The 14,647-nt window shown below is 33.5% G+C and overlaps 1 long non-coding RNA gene across 1 annotated transcript; it reads right to left on the bottom strand.

Annotated features, from left to right (window-relative positions):
• Positions 1–13,206: 13,206 nt before the first annotated feature.
• LOC138337586 (uncharacterized) lies at positions 13,207–13,933 on the bottom strand. Its single transcript, XR_011210880.1, has 2 exons — positions 13,883–13,933; positions 13,207–13,507 (listed from the first exon to the last, which is right to left on the bottom strand). It is a non-coding gene; the product is annotated as an uncharacterized lncRNA (long non-coding RNA).
• Positions 13,934–14,647: the final 714 nt, after the last annotated feature.

A 14,647-nucleotide genomic window follows, 5' to 3' on the forward strand; every position in this document is an offset into this window, starting at 1 on the left:
CGCTAATGGCAAGAATTGATCCCACTGACCACCAAAGTCAATCACACACGCCCGCAACATGTCCTCAAGAACCTGAATAGTCCGCTCAGACTTACCATCAGTCTGAGGGTGAAAGGCTGTACTAAGATCCACCCGAGTGCCCAACTCTTTTTGCATAAACTGCCAGAAATGAGATGTAAATTGGGTGCCACGATCTGAAATAATAGATATAGGAACCCCATGCAACCGAACTATCTCCCGAATATAAATCTTGGCTAACCTTTCTGAGTTATAGGTAGTCTGAACTGGTACAAAGTGTGCAGACTTAGTCAGTCGATCCACAATGACCCATATAGCATCAAACTTACCCAAGGTACGTGGCAACCCTACCACAAAGTCCATAGCAATTCGCTCCCACTTCCACTCAGGTATGGGCATCCTCTGAGTCATACCTCCAGGCTTTTAGTGTTCATACTTCACTTGCTGACAATTTAAACATCGAGATACAAAATCTACTATGTCCCTCTTCATACGGCACCACCAATAGTGTTGCTTCAAGTCACGATACATTTAAGTAGCCCCCGGATGAATGGAGTACCTCGAACTATGAGCCTCCTCCATGATCAATCTAGTCAAATCACCTGTACGAGGAACACATATACGACCTTTAATCCTCAAGACTCCCTCACTATCAAGAATTGCAGCCTTGGCTTCTCCTTTTAAAACCTTGTCCCTAATCTTACATAAATCACCATCATCAAACTGTTGAGCCCGAATCTACTCCAACAAGGATGACCTAGCCTCCATATAAGCCAACACCTTACCAGATTCTGAAATATCAAGTCTCACAAAGCTATTGGCCAGGGATTGGACATCCCTAGCTAAAGGACGCTCGCCAACTTGTAACATGGCTAGGCTACCCATACTCACCGTCTTCCGACTCAAGGCATCTGCTACAACATTTGCTTTGCCCGGGTGATAAAGAATAGTCATATCGTAGTCTTTGAGCAACTCCAACCATCTCCTCTGCCTCAAATTTAGATCCCTCTGATTGAATATATACTAGAGACTACGATGATCCGTGAACACCTCACAATGCACACCATATAGATAATGCCTCCAAATCTTTAATGCAAACACCACAGCCGCCAACTCTAAATCATGAATAAGGTAGTTCTTCTCATGAACCTTTAACTGCCTCGAAGCATAAGCTATCACCCTTCCCTTCTGCATCAACACTCAACCAAGACCAACCCGAGAAGCATCACAATATACGACAAAACCCTCTCCCTCCACGGGTAGGGTCAAAATTGGAGCAGTAGTCAATAAAGTTTTGAGCTTTTGGAAACTAACCTCACATTCGTCAGACCACCGAAAAGTCACCTCCTTTTGTGTCAATCTAGTTAATGGAGATGCAACGGATGAGAAACCCTCAACAACCCGTCGATAATAACCTGCAAGGCCCAAGAAACTCCGAATCTCAGTAACTGAAGTAGGTCTGACCCAATCTCTAACAGCCTCAATCTTCTTAGGATCCACCATGATACCCTCCATGGACACTACATTTCCCAAGAATGCTACCGAACTAAGACAAAAATCACACTTTGAGAACTTTGCATAAAGCTTCTTCTCCTGTAGAATCCCAAGAACAATCCTCAAATGATGCTCATGTTCCTCCTTAGTGCGTGAGTATATCAATATATCATCTATGAGGACAATAACAAAGGAATCTAAATACGGTGTGAACACTCCATTCATCAAGTCCATAAAAGCTGCTGGGGCATTAGTCAATCCGAAAGACATCACCAAAAACTCGTAATGACCATAACGTGTTTGAAAAGCCGTCTTAGGTATATCCTCCGCCCTAACCTTCAGCTGATGATAGCCAGATCTCAAGTCAATTTTGGAGAAAACTGAAGCACCCTGCAACTGATCAAATAAATCATCAATACGAGGTATCGGATACTTGTTTCTGATGGTTACCTTTTTCAACTGCCGATAGTCAATACACATACGCATAGATCCATCCTTCTTCTTCACAAATAACACTGGAGCACCCCAAGGAGATACACTTGGTCTAATAAAACCTTTGCTCAACAAATCTTGCAACTGCTCCTTCAACTCTTTCAATTCAGCCGGTGCCATACGATAAGGAGGAATAGAAATAGGCCGAGTGCCTGGCTCCACATCGATACAAAAATCAATATCACGATCTGGTGGAAGACCTGGTAAATCGGTCGGGAATACCTCTGAAAATTCACTCACCACTGGAATAGACTCAAGCATAGGAGTCTCAATACTAGTATCTCGAATATGGGCCAAGTAAGCCAAACATCCTCTTTGTACCAACTGACGAGCCTTAAGGAATGATATCACACCCTTAGAAGGATGACTAAGAGTACCTCTCCATTCTACTATAGGAATTCCAGGCATAGCTAAAGTGATGGTCTTGGCATGACAATTTAAAATTGCGTGGTAAGAAGATAACCAATCCATACCAAAAATCACATCAAAATCTATCATTTCTAAGACCTTTAGATCTGCATGAGTGTCATACCCCATCAAAGTAACAGTACATAAACGATACACTTGACCTACAACTACAGAATCCCCGACAGGAGTAGAAACACGTATGGGCAAATTAAGAGACTCACACCATATATCCAGACTAGGAGCAAAATATGTGGACACATAAGAATAAGTAGAGCCTGGATCAAATAATACAGTAGCTGGTCGATGACAAACCGGAATAATACCTGTGATAACAGCATCTGAGGCTTCAGCCTCTGGCCTACCTGGAAAAGCATAACAGTGAGAATGACTTCCATCAGATTGTGGACCTCCACGACCACCACCTCGACCAGAAGGAGAACCACCTTTACCTGAATGAGAACCACCTCTACCATTCTGTGCACCACCCCTAGCTGGAGGTTGTGCAGCCCTGGAAGTCGAAACCTGAGAACCCTGATGTAAGCCACCACGTCTAGTCCTAGGGCAGTCTCTCACAAAGTGTCCCATATCACCACACTCAAAGCAACCCCTACGAGACGCCGGCTGATGGGAGGAACCGGAATGACCAAAATGCCCTCCACGAACTACAGGTCTATAAGATGAACCCTGCGAAGTATGTACCGAGCTCGAAGAGTTATGCCCAGCGTAACCAGCCTCAGACGCTGGTATGGCAGCATGAATGGGTCTGCTGGACTGAGGGTGATAACCTCTGCCCAAGTAACCCCGACTCCTGGACGGAGCACCACCATAATCACCTAAATAACGAGTCCTCTTGCCCTCTCGCTGCTCAAATCCCTCACGTCGAATCATCTCCAACTCCTTAGCAGCATCTACCACTTTCGGGAATGGAACACCAGAAGCAGCAACCTGAGAAACTCCTAGACGAATTGGAATAATCAGCCCCTTAACAAACCTCCTCACTCTCTCAGCCTCTGTGGGAAGTATCATCGAAGCATGCCTAGCCAAGGCATGAAATTTACCCTCATACTCTGCAACTGACATACCATTTTGCTGCAAACCCTCAAACTCGGCCCTCTTGCGCTCCCTCTCACTGCGTGGAACAAATTTGGATAGAAATACCTGAGTAAACTCAGTCCAGGATAGTGGATGAGATCCAGCTGGCCTACTACTAATATAATCCCTCCACCACTGTTTAGCAGAGCCAGTCATCTAAAACGCTGTGTAGTCAACTCCATGAGACTCCACTAATCCAAGATTATGCAACCTCTCATGACAACTAACTATAAACTCATATGCATCCTCAGCTAAGTCACCAGTATAAGTAGGAGGATTCATTAGTCTAAACCTCCCAAACATCTTTTGCTCATCAATAGTCATAGAAGGCCTGTTCACCAAATGTGATGTCATATCTGGAAACTCCATACTATCCAAACGAGGAGCTACAGCGGCAACTGGCTGAGTCCTGGGAGTCTGAGAATCTGGAGCAACTATCGGATCTGGAGTTTGACCTCCAACACGGGTCTGTGAGCCATCAGAAATGACAGGCAAAGCTCCTGCCTGGGCCATCCCCTCTAGGATTCCTAACATGCGAGTTAGGGTGTCTTGAAGCACTGGGGGGACAATAGTACTGGTTGGAGCCTGAGCTGGCCCATCCTCCTCGACACGATCTTGCACATCCCCATGAATAACCTCTGCATCAGGAGGTACGGCCCTATCACGACCCTGGGTAGCTACTGGTACTTGAACATCCACAGGTGCTGCAACACGGCCCCTACCCCGACCTCGAGCTCGTCCCCTACCTCTACCTCGGATAGGGTTCCCAGAAGCAGGCGCAGGATTAGGATCCTGACCACCACTTGTCGACGTACGATTCCTCGCCATCTGAGAGAGAATGAGATATCAAGATTAGAATTTCTACAAGGTCAAGTGTGCACGATAAGGAATAAAAGAATAGAATATTTCCTAAATGTCCTATAGCCTCTCGAAGATAGGTATGGACGTCTTCATACCGATCCGCAAGACTCTACTAGACATTGCTCTTGTACTCTTGAGACAGATGAACCTAGAGCTCTGATACCAAATTTGTCACGACTCAATTTTTTTCAAGTCGTGATGGCACCTATGTTCCCAACCAATAGGTAAGCCAACCCAACATACTAACCCAACTAAACCAATCAAATGAGTAAAAAGACCAACGCTTAGCAAGAATCTCCAACATGAGTTCCTTATAAGTACGAAATGCGGAAGATAAAATATACCACCCAAAGAATTGGTGTCTTAAGTACAAGAGCTTCTAAAATTCAAAGAAAGTCTGAAACTAAATGACAAATCTAACATAAGGGATATCCTGTTTGAATACTAATAACAGAATAAATAAAAGATAGAAGGAGGTGTGGGCCACGGAACAGCCAAGTAGCTCACCACAACTCCAAGAACTTCAAGCCGGACTCAATTTGCTCCACGAGATGTGCTCCTACTCGGAATCGAATCTGCACCACAAAGAGTGCAACAAGCATAGTATGAGTACGAAACCACGTGTACCCAGTATGTCTCATTGACCGACAACGAAGAAGTAGTGACGGGAGTTATATAAGAAAATAAATTCTTAGATTGTACAAGTATATATATATATATATATATATATATATATTACACTTACTACTTAAGTTTCATCAATAAAGGAAATCAACATTTAATATTTTCAAAACACCAAACGAAACCTATAGTCATCAAGAATGAATGATGGGATGAAATGCAATGCAATATGATGTCATGTAATGATATGTCTCAGAATATCCAGTACTCACTCAACCGTATATACATGATACTCCTCGGAAATACATCGAGAGTTCATGACCCATGGGGGACTCGCGAGATCCATATACCGACACGGACGATCTCCACGTGTCTGTGCGGACGATCTCAACGCACTATCATAATATCAAACAATTTTCGCACGGACGATCTCCACGTGCCCAAATTACAATCTTAACATCTCACCATCCCCAGCACGGATGATCTCCACGTGTCCAACTTATACTCAGTCTCATGTCTATGCATGTGCACAATATTATTTCAATAAAGGGGATGATGATGCATCTCAATCAATCAATATGAACATAATACATAACCACCTCAATTATCACAACTATACGGGTGAATTAAATAAAACACAATCACACAAGGAATCCAAATCAATAATATATCAGCTAATGCCCATATGCTTTGGCATTCTCAAATTCTAATTCACATTCTATAATAGAAATTTTCCTTTTTATAACACCGGTACTCGTACCAATAACCGTCACACCATTGATACGAGACCACCACTTTTTCCCCCTTACTCCATTGTCTATTTTCATTTTTAATCTTTAATTAGGAAAACGTCCTTCAACAAGTCTAAAAAGTCTTAACATACCTTAGATGCCGAACTTGTGCCACGAATCTTTTAAGATCTTTCCTTTCCTTTTCGCAAGGTTTCAGAACGTTCCCAATCTACCAATTTTGCAATATTCGTAAGTAAGCAATTTTTTGTAGACATTCAAATTATTATATGTCTATCATAGACGCTAAAACTCACTCATATTTTCAACCAAACTCCAAATCTTGATACATATTGGTATGCCAAATTTTTCAAAATTGCTAAATTTCAAGCCAAGAACTTAACTTTAATCCCTCCAACAAGGTTGAATCATATAATATACACCTAATAATTAATTACCCATCTCAATCTATTAAAAACTAGTATCTTAATTTGTAAATGAATATCGTAAGAACAAATGCCCACCCATTGGAATGTGACCATTATTTCTAACTATTCTACAACCTGCCATTCTTTTTCTTTTTCTTTTTCTTTTCTTTTAATTTACCACCATTGCCAATCATTGGCATATGATTGCCCAATGATTGGCATCCACTATAGTCCCTCATCAGCCAACTATTTTTTTTTCTCTCTTCGCTAATGCCCCCTCAATATGACCCCCAAACGTTTTCCAGATTTTCATAATTTACGACAAATACTGCCAATTTTCACAAGGATCAACGGTCCAAATCTCTAACAAAAAGTTCCATAATTCCCACTCATCTATGTCGGTACTGTACCTATGAAATCATTAATCCAACATTCCCCACCTAATAATATAATATCAATACTCATATACGAAGCAATTTCATGTGTACCCACATGAATGAAAAATTCATTAAGATTTTCTTACCTCTAGGAGTCGACTTTTGCTATGACACCGCCACCAAACTTTGCACGCTGATTTCTTGTTTCTTCTTCTTCTTATTTTCTAAACAAGAGTATTTTAACCGTGAAACTCCACTAACCTATTATCTACATTACTTATTTTAAATTCTTCACTAAAGTTTTTTTTTTCCAACTAAATACTCTTAGTCTTCGAATAGTTTAAAAATACCCCTTTTAAATTTTCAAAAGGAGTCAAACTAGTCCTAGTTCTAAAAACGACCTAGCGGGTCGTTAAAGTGAACCCAAGCTAACTCTATGTCTAGCATATATAAAGCATATTGAGGGTAATTGACTAAGGGCCCGTTTGGATGGGATTAATAAAAGTAGTTTTAAAAAAGTACTTTTGAAAGTGCTGAAACTTATTTTTAAAATAAGCAGTTATGTGTTTGGATAAAAGTGCTGAAGTTAAAAAAAGTTGTTGATGTGTTTGGCAAATAAGTGCTGATAAACAGCTTTTTAAATCAAAATGTCTGAAATACCCTTAAAAGCTGTTAACATAATAAAAGTTAATTAATTTATATTTTACATTTATAAATAATTATATTTTGCTATCATTCACATATTTCTTTCTCATCACAAATTATATATAAGAGGAATATAAACTTATTATAGATTTTAAAGATATATAATTTGAATAAATCAAAGAACGATTTAAGATTTTATTTTAGTTTCATCCATAGGTAATAATAATAGTCTATCATTCACATATTTCTTTATTATCACAAATTATTTATAAGAGGAATATAAATTTTTATTTAAGTTATATGTGCAACTTATTTTACATTTTAATAATATATAATTTGAATAGATCACTTGAAAGATTTAATTTTTATTTATTTTCATTCATTAGTAGTAGTAATTGTCTATCATCCATACGTGAAAAGGGAAAAATAGAAGAAAGAGATGTTAGGGTTATGTGGGTAATTTAGAGATTGTATAAAAATATTAAGGGCAAAAATTTAAAAATGTGGTCAACTTAAAACAGCTTATAAGCTAGGCAAAAAAAGCACCCCTACCCCAGCTTTTAACTTTTGGCTTAAAATAAGTTTTTTTTTAACTTAAAATAACTTATTTTGAGTATTGCCAAACAACTAAATAAGTCAAAAATCAGCTTTTAAGTCAGTTTGACCAGCTTTTAAACTGAGCCAAACAGGCTCTAAATAAAAGAAGAAAAATATTTTTTAAGCTAATTATAATGTAGAGTGTCAATAAAAGAAGAAAAAATCCAAAAAAATAAAAATAAAAAAGACATTATTTTAAGTCTTTTCGAGCGCTTCAGGGAAGTGCAATGCACATTTTTCGTCATATCAGCATTTTGTGTCTAATAGGTACATGTTTTGAACAATTTATGTGTTCAATAGGTACAAGTCTTAGTTGAAGTGTCTAAGTGAATTATGCGGACAACTTTGAGGGGCGGTCGATGACTTAAGCCTAAGTAGATTATATTTGTACCACACTCATCCACCATGTATTTAGTTATTATTTTTTAATTTTTTTTAAAAAAATCTTCTTATTTTCTTTGTCATTTATTTAAATTAAGTTAATACACAAAAAAAATTTCAGCAAACAAAAATTGGCTTGTAGAAAACACAAATAATATTTAAAAATAAGTAAAAGTTAAAAAGATCAGAAACTAGTAAAAGAAAAAAAAATATAGAATTTAAAGTGAGAAAAAAATTAAAATAAATATTTTATAAAGAAAGAACTGAATATATATGTGTGTGTGTGTGTTAATGTAAATAATTATGTGTATTTATTGATTATAGATAGACCAAATAAAAAAGGACAGGTGTCCAACTTTTTAGGTCTTTTCTTGCTTTCAAAAAAAATATGTATATGTTTATTTCAAAAAAATTTATTATGAATGAGATACAATTTACGCTAGTTGTATGAGGAGTACTTTATTGTTATTATATTTGAATTCGTGGGACCTACACTTTGTTTTTCTTCTTTGCGTCTTGTTTCTCTTTCTTGTTTTTCTCTTTCCTCTTTTTTCTCAATTTCATTTTTTCTTCTTCATAAATTTATTTTGAAACCAATTTAATAACTCTCTCATTTTGTACATACGAAAATAATTATTTACCTATTTGTTTTAACTATTTTTTTAAAAAAATATTTTATTATCAAAAATAAAAAGGTATGAGCATACAAAAATTCAAGTTAATTTTTCGAACAATCACTTATGTCATGTATATTTACCACTTAAATTATTTCTATTTTTTTCTCATTTTTTATTTATAGTACTTTAAAAAATTTCACCTTCATATTTCGTATCATTTTAATTTCTACTTTTAAAATTTATCTAAAACTTATTTTTTACTTTATTTGAAATTTATGTTTGATCATGAAAATTTGAAATATAACTTTTCAACTTGAAGGTATACTTCAAATTTAAAAAACAAATTAGTATAATATGTTTTTTAAACTCATTTTTCACTTTTGATATTATATTTAAGTACATTCAAACATGAATATTATTCACAATTTTATTTTCAAATTTTGCTCAATACATTTTTGTAGACGAGCGGAGTGAGACAATAAAATTGTTTAGGCGAAAGAAAGATTGAGCAAAAAGCTTTCATTGTATCGGATCTCGCAATATTAATAACAGGTGAAGGGACACGCATAAGTCATATGCAGCGTGTTTCATGCTTGTTCTCCCTAAGAAGCATGTCAAGTACAATAGGGCGGAAACCTTAATGTAAATAACTACATGTATCTATTGATTATACATAGACCAAATAAAAAAGGACAGGTGTCCAACTTTTTAGGGCTTTCCTTGCTTTCAAAAAATCATGTATATGTTTATTCCGAAAAATTTTATTATGAATGAGGTACAACTTACACTAGCTGTATGAGATAGTACTTTATTATTATTATATTTGAATTCGTGGGACCTATTCTTTTTTTTCTCCTATTTCTCTTTCTTGTTTTTCTCTTTTTTGTCATTTTCTTTTTTTTTTCTTCTTAAATTTATTTTGAAATCGATTTAATTACTCTCTCATTTTGTACATATAAAAATAATTATTTACCTATTTGTTTTAACCAATCTTTTTTAAAGAAAAAATTATTTTATCATTAAAAATAAAAAAGGCATGCGCATACAAAAGTTCAAGTTAATTCTTCAAATTCTAACTTATGTCATAAAAATTGTCCACTAAAATTATTTCTATTTCTTTTCTCTGATTTCATTTATAGTACTTTAAAAATTCCCACCTACATATTTCGTATCATTTTATCTTCTACTTTTAAAATTAATCTAAAACTTTTTTTTTTACTTTATTTGAAAATTGATGTTTGATCATGAAAATTTGAAATACAACTTTTTAACTTGAAGGTATATTTCAAATTTAAAAATCATGTTAGTATAATCTGTTTTTACACTCATTTTTCACTTTTGATATTATATTTAAGTACATTAAAACATGAATATTAAACTAAACATTAAAAAAAAGAATAATGAAACACTTGTTATTAAACTAAACATTATCAAATATTTGGCATTTGACCATAGTATTTAATATGTTTTTTTTACTATATTTGAAATATATGGAGCAAAATTTGAAAATAAAATTGTATTTTATTTTTTTAAAAGAATATTTAAATTATATTCATGTTTGAATGTACTTAAATGTAATATCAAAAGTCAAAATTGAGTTTAAAAATAGATTATACTAATTTATTTTTTAAATTTGAAATATATCTTCAAGTTGAAAAGTTACATTTTATATTTTCGTGATCAAACATCAATTTCAAATAAAGTAAAAAATAAGTTTTGGATAAATTTTAAAAGTTGAAATTAAAATGATAAGAAATGTGAAGGCGAATTTTTTTAAAGTACTATAAACAAAAATGAGAAAAAAGAAATAGGAACAATTTTAGTGGTCAATATATATGATATAAGAGACCGTTTAAAAAATTAACTTGAATTTTTGTATGTTCATGCCTTTTTATTTTTAATGATAAATTATTTTTTTAAAAAAAACGATTAAAACAAATAAGAAAATAATTATTTTTATATGTACAAAATGAGAGAGTAATTATGAGTTTCAAAATAAATTTAAGAAAAAAAAGAAAATGAGGAAAACGAGGAAAGAGAAAAACAAGAAAGAGAAATAGAAGACAAAGAAAAAAAAACAAAGTGTAGGTCCCAGGAATTTAAATATAATAATAATAAAATACTCCCTCATACAACTAGTGTGAGATGTGCCTCATTCATAATAAAAATTTTCGTTTATTCCATTTAAAAATAAGAAAAAAGGATTAAAAATACCCTTAAACTATTCGAAATAGCTTATATATACCCTTAAACTTTATTTCGGCTCAAAACTACCCTTCCCGTTATACTATTGGGTCAAAAGTACCCTTCTTATTAACGGAAGTTGTTAAATGCCACGTGGATGCCATATGGATGCCACATTGCATGCCAATAGAATTCCACTGCTACGTAGACTAAATAGAAAGGGTCAAAAATACCCTTAAACTATCCGAAATAGCTCATATTTACTCTTAAACTATATTTCAGCTCAAAATTATCAATCCCGTCAAACTATTGGATCAAAAGTACCCTTCTTATCAATAGTTGTTGTTAAATGCCTTGTGGATACCACATTGCATGTCAATAAGGTTCCACTGCCACATAGATAAATCCTTAAATTCTAATTAATTTCTTTCTCATTTCATTATTTCAGAAATATTATATTCACCCGTTCTTTCTCATTTCACGGCTAGGGTTTCATACTTTTCTTCGTGGCTGGGTTTTAAAGTGGATATTCATGCTTGTAGGTTAGTAAATATTTTTTCTTATTTTATTATGTTTACGATTTCAAAGCATGATAGTTAGGATTTCACAACTTTCCCCTAATTTCGCAACTAAGGCTTCGTAGCTTTCTTGGGGGCTAGTTTCAAAGTAGATATTTATGGTTGTAGGTTAGTAAATATTTTTCTTATTTTATTGCGTTTACAATTTTAAAGTATGATAGTTAGAATTTCACAACTTTTCCGTCATTTCGCGGCCAAGGTTTCATAACTTTATTCGGAGCTGACTTTCAAAGTGAAATTTTGTTGTTGTAAATACAATAAAATAAGAAAAAAGTTTATTAACCTGTAACCACGAATATCCACTTTGAAACCCAGCCACGAAGAAAAGTATGAAACCCTATCCGCGAAATGAGAGAGAAGGGGTGAAATCATTTCTGGACAATAATGAAATGAGGGGAAAATGAGTAATTAAGATTTGGGATTTAGTCAATGTGGCATATGCGAAATTTAACAACTTTCGCTAATAAGAAGGTCACTTTGACCCAATAGTCTGACGGAAAGGGAAGTTTTGAGCCAAAATATAGTTTATGGGTATATTTGAGCTATTGCAGATAGTTTAAGGGTACTTTTGACCCTTTTCCTTTTAGTCTATGTGGCAGTGGAAATCTATTAGGGTGTCATGTGGCATCCACATGGTATTTAACAATTTTCGTTAATTAGAAGGGCACTTTTGACCCAATAGTTTGACGAAAAGGGTAGTTTTGAGCCAAAATAGAGTTAAAGGGTATATATGAGCTATTTCAGATAGTTTAAGAGTGTTTTTGACACTTTTCCGTAAAAATAATTTCAAAAGGGTAATAAGATTCTAGTTAGATTTAGGTATATCACTGAAATTTCAAATCACAGCTTAGAAAAGTATTTACGTATTATAAAAAATAAATTAGATAATACATTATTCAAAAATTATTATCTGCTATATTATTTAATCTAAAACTTCTAGTAACATAATTATACTGTTCACTAGTCAACCAAAAATGATATAAATATCACTAGTCCTAGTATATGATTATAAGAGTCTGTTCGACATTGCTACTAAAACGGTTTATATTTAGATATATTTTTTTAAATAGCTTTTTCTAAGTGCTTTTTTTAAAAAAAGCATACGTGTTGGGTTAATTTTCACTTTAAAAGTATTTTTGATAAATAGATTGTGTTTGAGTAACTTTTTTTTTTTTGATTTTTAAAAGTACTCTTTGATAGTCAAATCATGAGCAATGACAAGTATCAATGCACTATTAATATTAAGATTAATTTAAGTATTTTATAAAATATTAATTAAATTTATTTTTACTAAATTAAAGTATACCTATTCAAATTTTCAATCAATATTGAAATTAGATGAATAAAAAATTGAATACTGATATAATATGACTACATGTTGTACATGATTACAATGCAAATTTCTAGTCCTCCCATGGAACCACAATCATATACTTGGTCCTCTCGGAACCCAAAACCGGCGTGTTACTGAGTCATCCATAGTTAATGTAGCAGTGTGGTAGAAAAACCTCCTCTTTCCATTAATTCAATTTGATTTCTTCAATCTTGATCTCTGTGTTTTCAAAATAGCCATTTTACTCCATTTCAAAATTGTGATAGTGAAGTTGTTTTCACAATATCTATATTCATATACATACCATATATACCAGGTATAATTAACAGAAAAAGCAAATTGAAGACATCAATAACTTAGATACATTAACATAAAGCAGATAAAAACTTAGATACACTAACATAAAAGTTTAAATACATAAAAATATTACATCAAATACATGAAATAAACAAATTAGATACATAGGATATTTAACGTCAAACACAATTCATAGCCGTCGCTGATAGCTCTTGTTATTTGTCAGGGCTTTCTCTTTGGCGTCCGATTTCCACAATTTGAACTTTGCAAATCCAATCTCGTGTTGTTAATGCTATTTGATCGATGTTCAATCTTAGTACCATGTTTGTTACAAATATTTAACTAAGCAGTAGTATCTGCAAGATAGCATCACTATTGAGTGAAAGTCCTTTCTTTTATGTGGTTGCATGAACATGAACAATTAAATTAGGAAGAACATGCAAGAACATATTGTCCTCCACATACTAAAAGTATATAATTTGTAATGAAAGTACAATAAGAATATATGTAATGAAATTCAGAACATGCAAGAACATAATTATCCCTAACTTAGTGAAACATTAGAAAATATAATTTTCTCAAATCTGTCTGCTAGTAATAAAATTAGAATTTTAAGTGAAAATAACAAGTTTAATTTTGTACCATATTGATTTTGTCCTTTGTTGACTACTAAAATCTACAAGAAAAATTGAAAATGGGAAGAGGGAAAACATAAAAAGGGGAAAAAATACCTTAGAAAGGGAGCAATAGTTTTTTTCTTCAAAGGAAAGGATGACAAATTTGTGCTTTATGAGTAATCATGAATAATAATGTGTGTGTGTATATATATAATACAAAGTAGACACGTTATACTATGTAAAAGTACAGGTGTCTTTCTTTAAAATTGATGGATTTGGCAGCCAATGAGATTGTGCCAAAAAAGAGAAAAAATTATTACATTTAATAGTAAAATTTAATGTTGTATGCCAGAAAAAGAAGTTATTACATCTGATAGTAGAATTTGAATAGCCTTTGGTCCAAGTTTATTTTTGAGCTCCATAATTTTATATTATTATTATAAGATATACAAATTTGGAAGTTCTGTCATTTGTGTTTGTGGATGAGAGTGAGATGGTGTTATTTTCTATATTTACTTTTGTTTTTTGTATTATTAAATGAATTGATTGAGGAGGAGCACAGAAGAAATTCTGACTTCAGAAATATGGAGTAGAAAATAAAAATGGCAGAAATCACTTATCTTTGTTCAAGTATATGTATTATGTATTTATCTTGAATGATTGCTATGAAGTTGCCTCTTAGGATTTTTTGAGAATTTGTTTGAGAATTAAGAGTTATTGTGACTATATTATAAAAATAAACTGAAAACCAGTATATTATTTTTGAGGTAACAAAATTGTCGTGTAGCAAGTTTTAACTATTGTCCAAGTTTAATTTTACAGTTGGTATGTGTATATACATAAAGATGTCATGTCTGTAAAAATCAATAAATTACTACT

This window comes from Solanum lycopersicum, chromosome 7, assembly GCF_036512215.1.
Source record: "Solanum lycopersicum chromosome 7, SLM_r2.1".
In the NCBI taxonomy this organism is placed as follows: Eukaryota; Viridiplantae; Streptophyta; class Magnoliopsida; order Solanales; family Solanaceae; genus Solanum; species Solanum lycopersicum.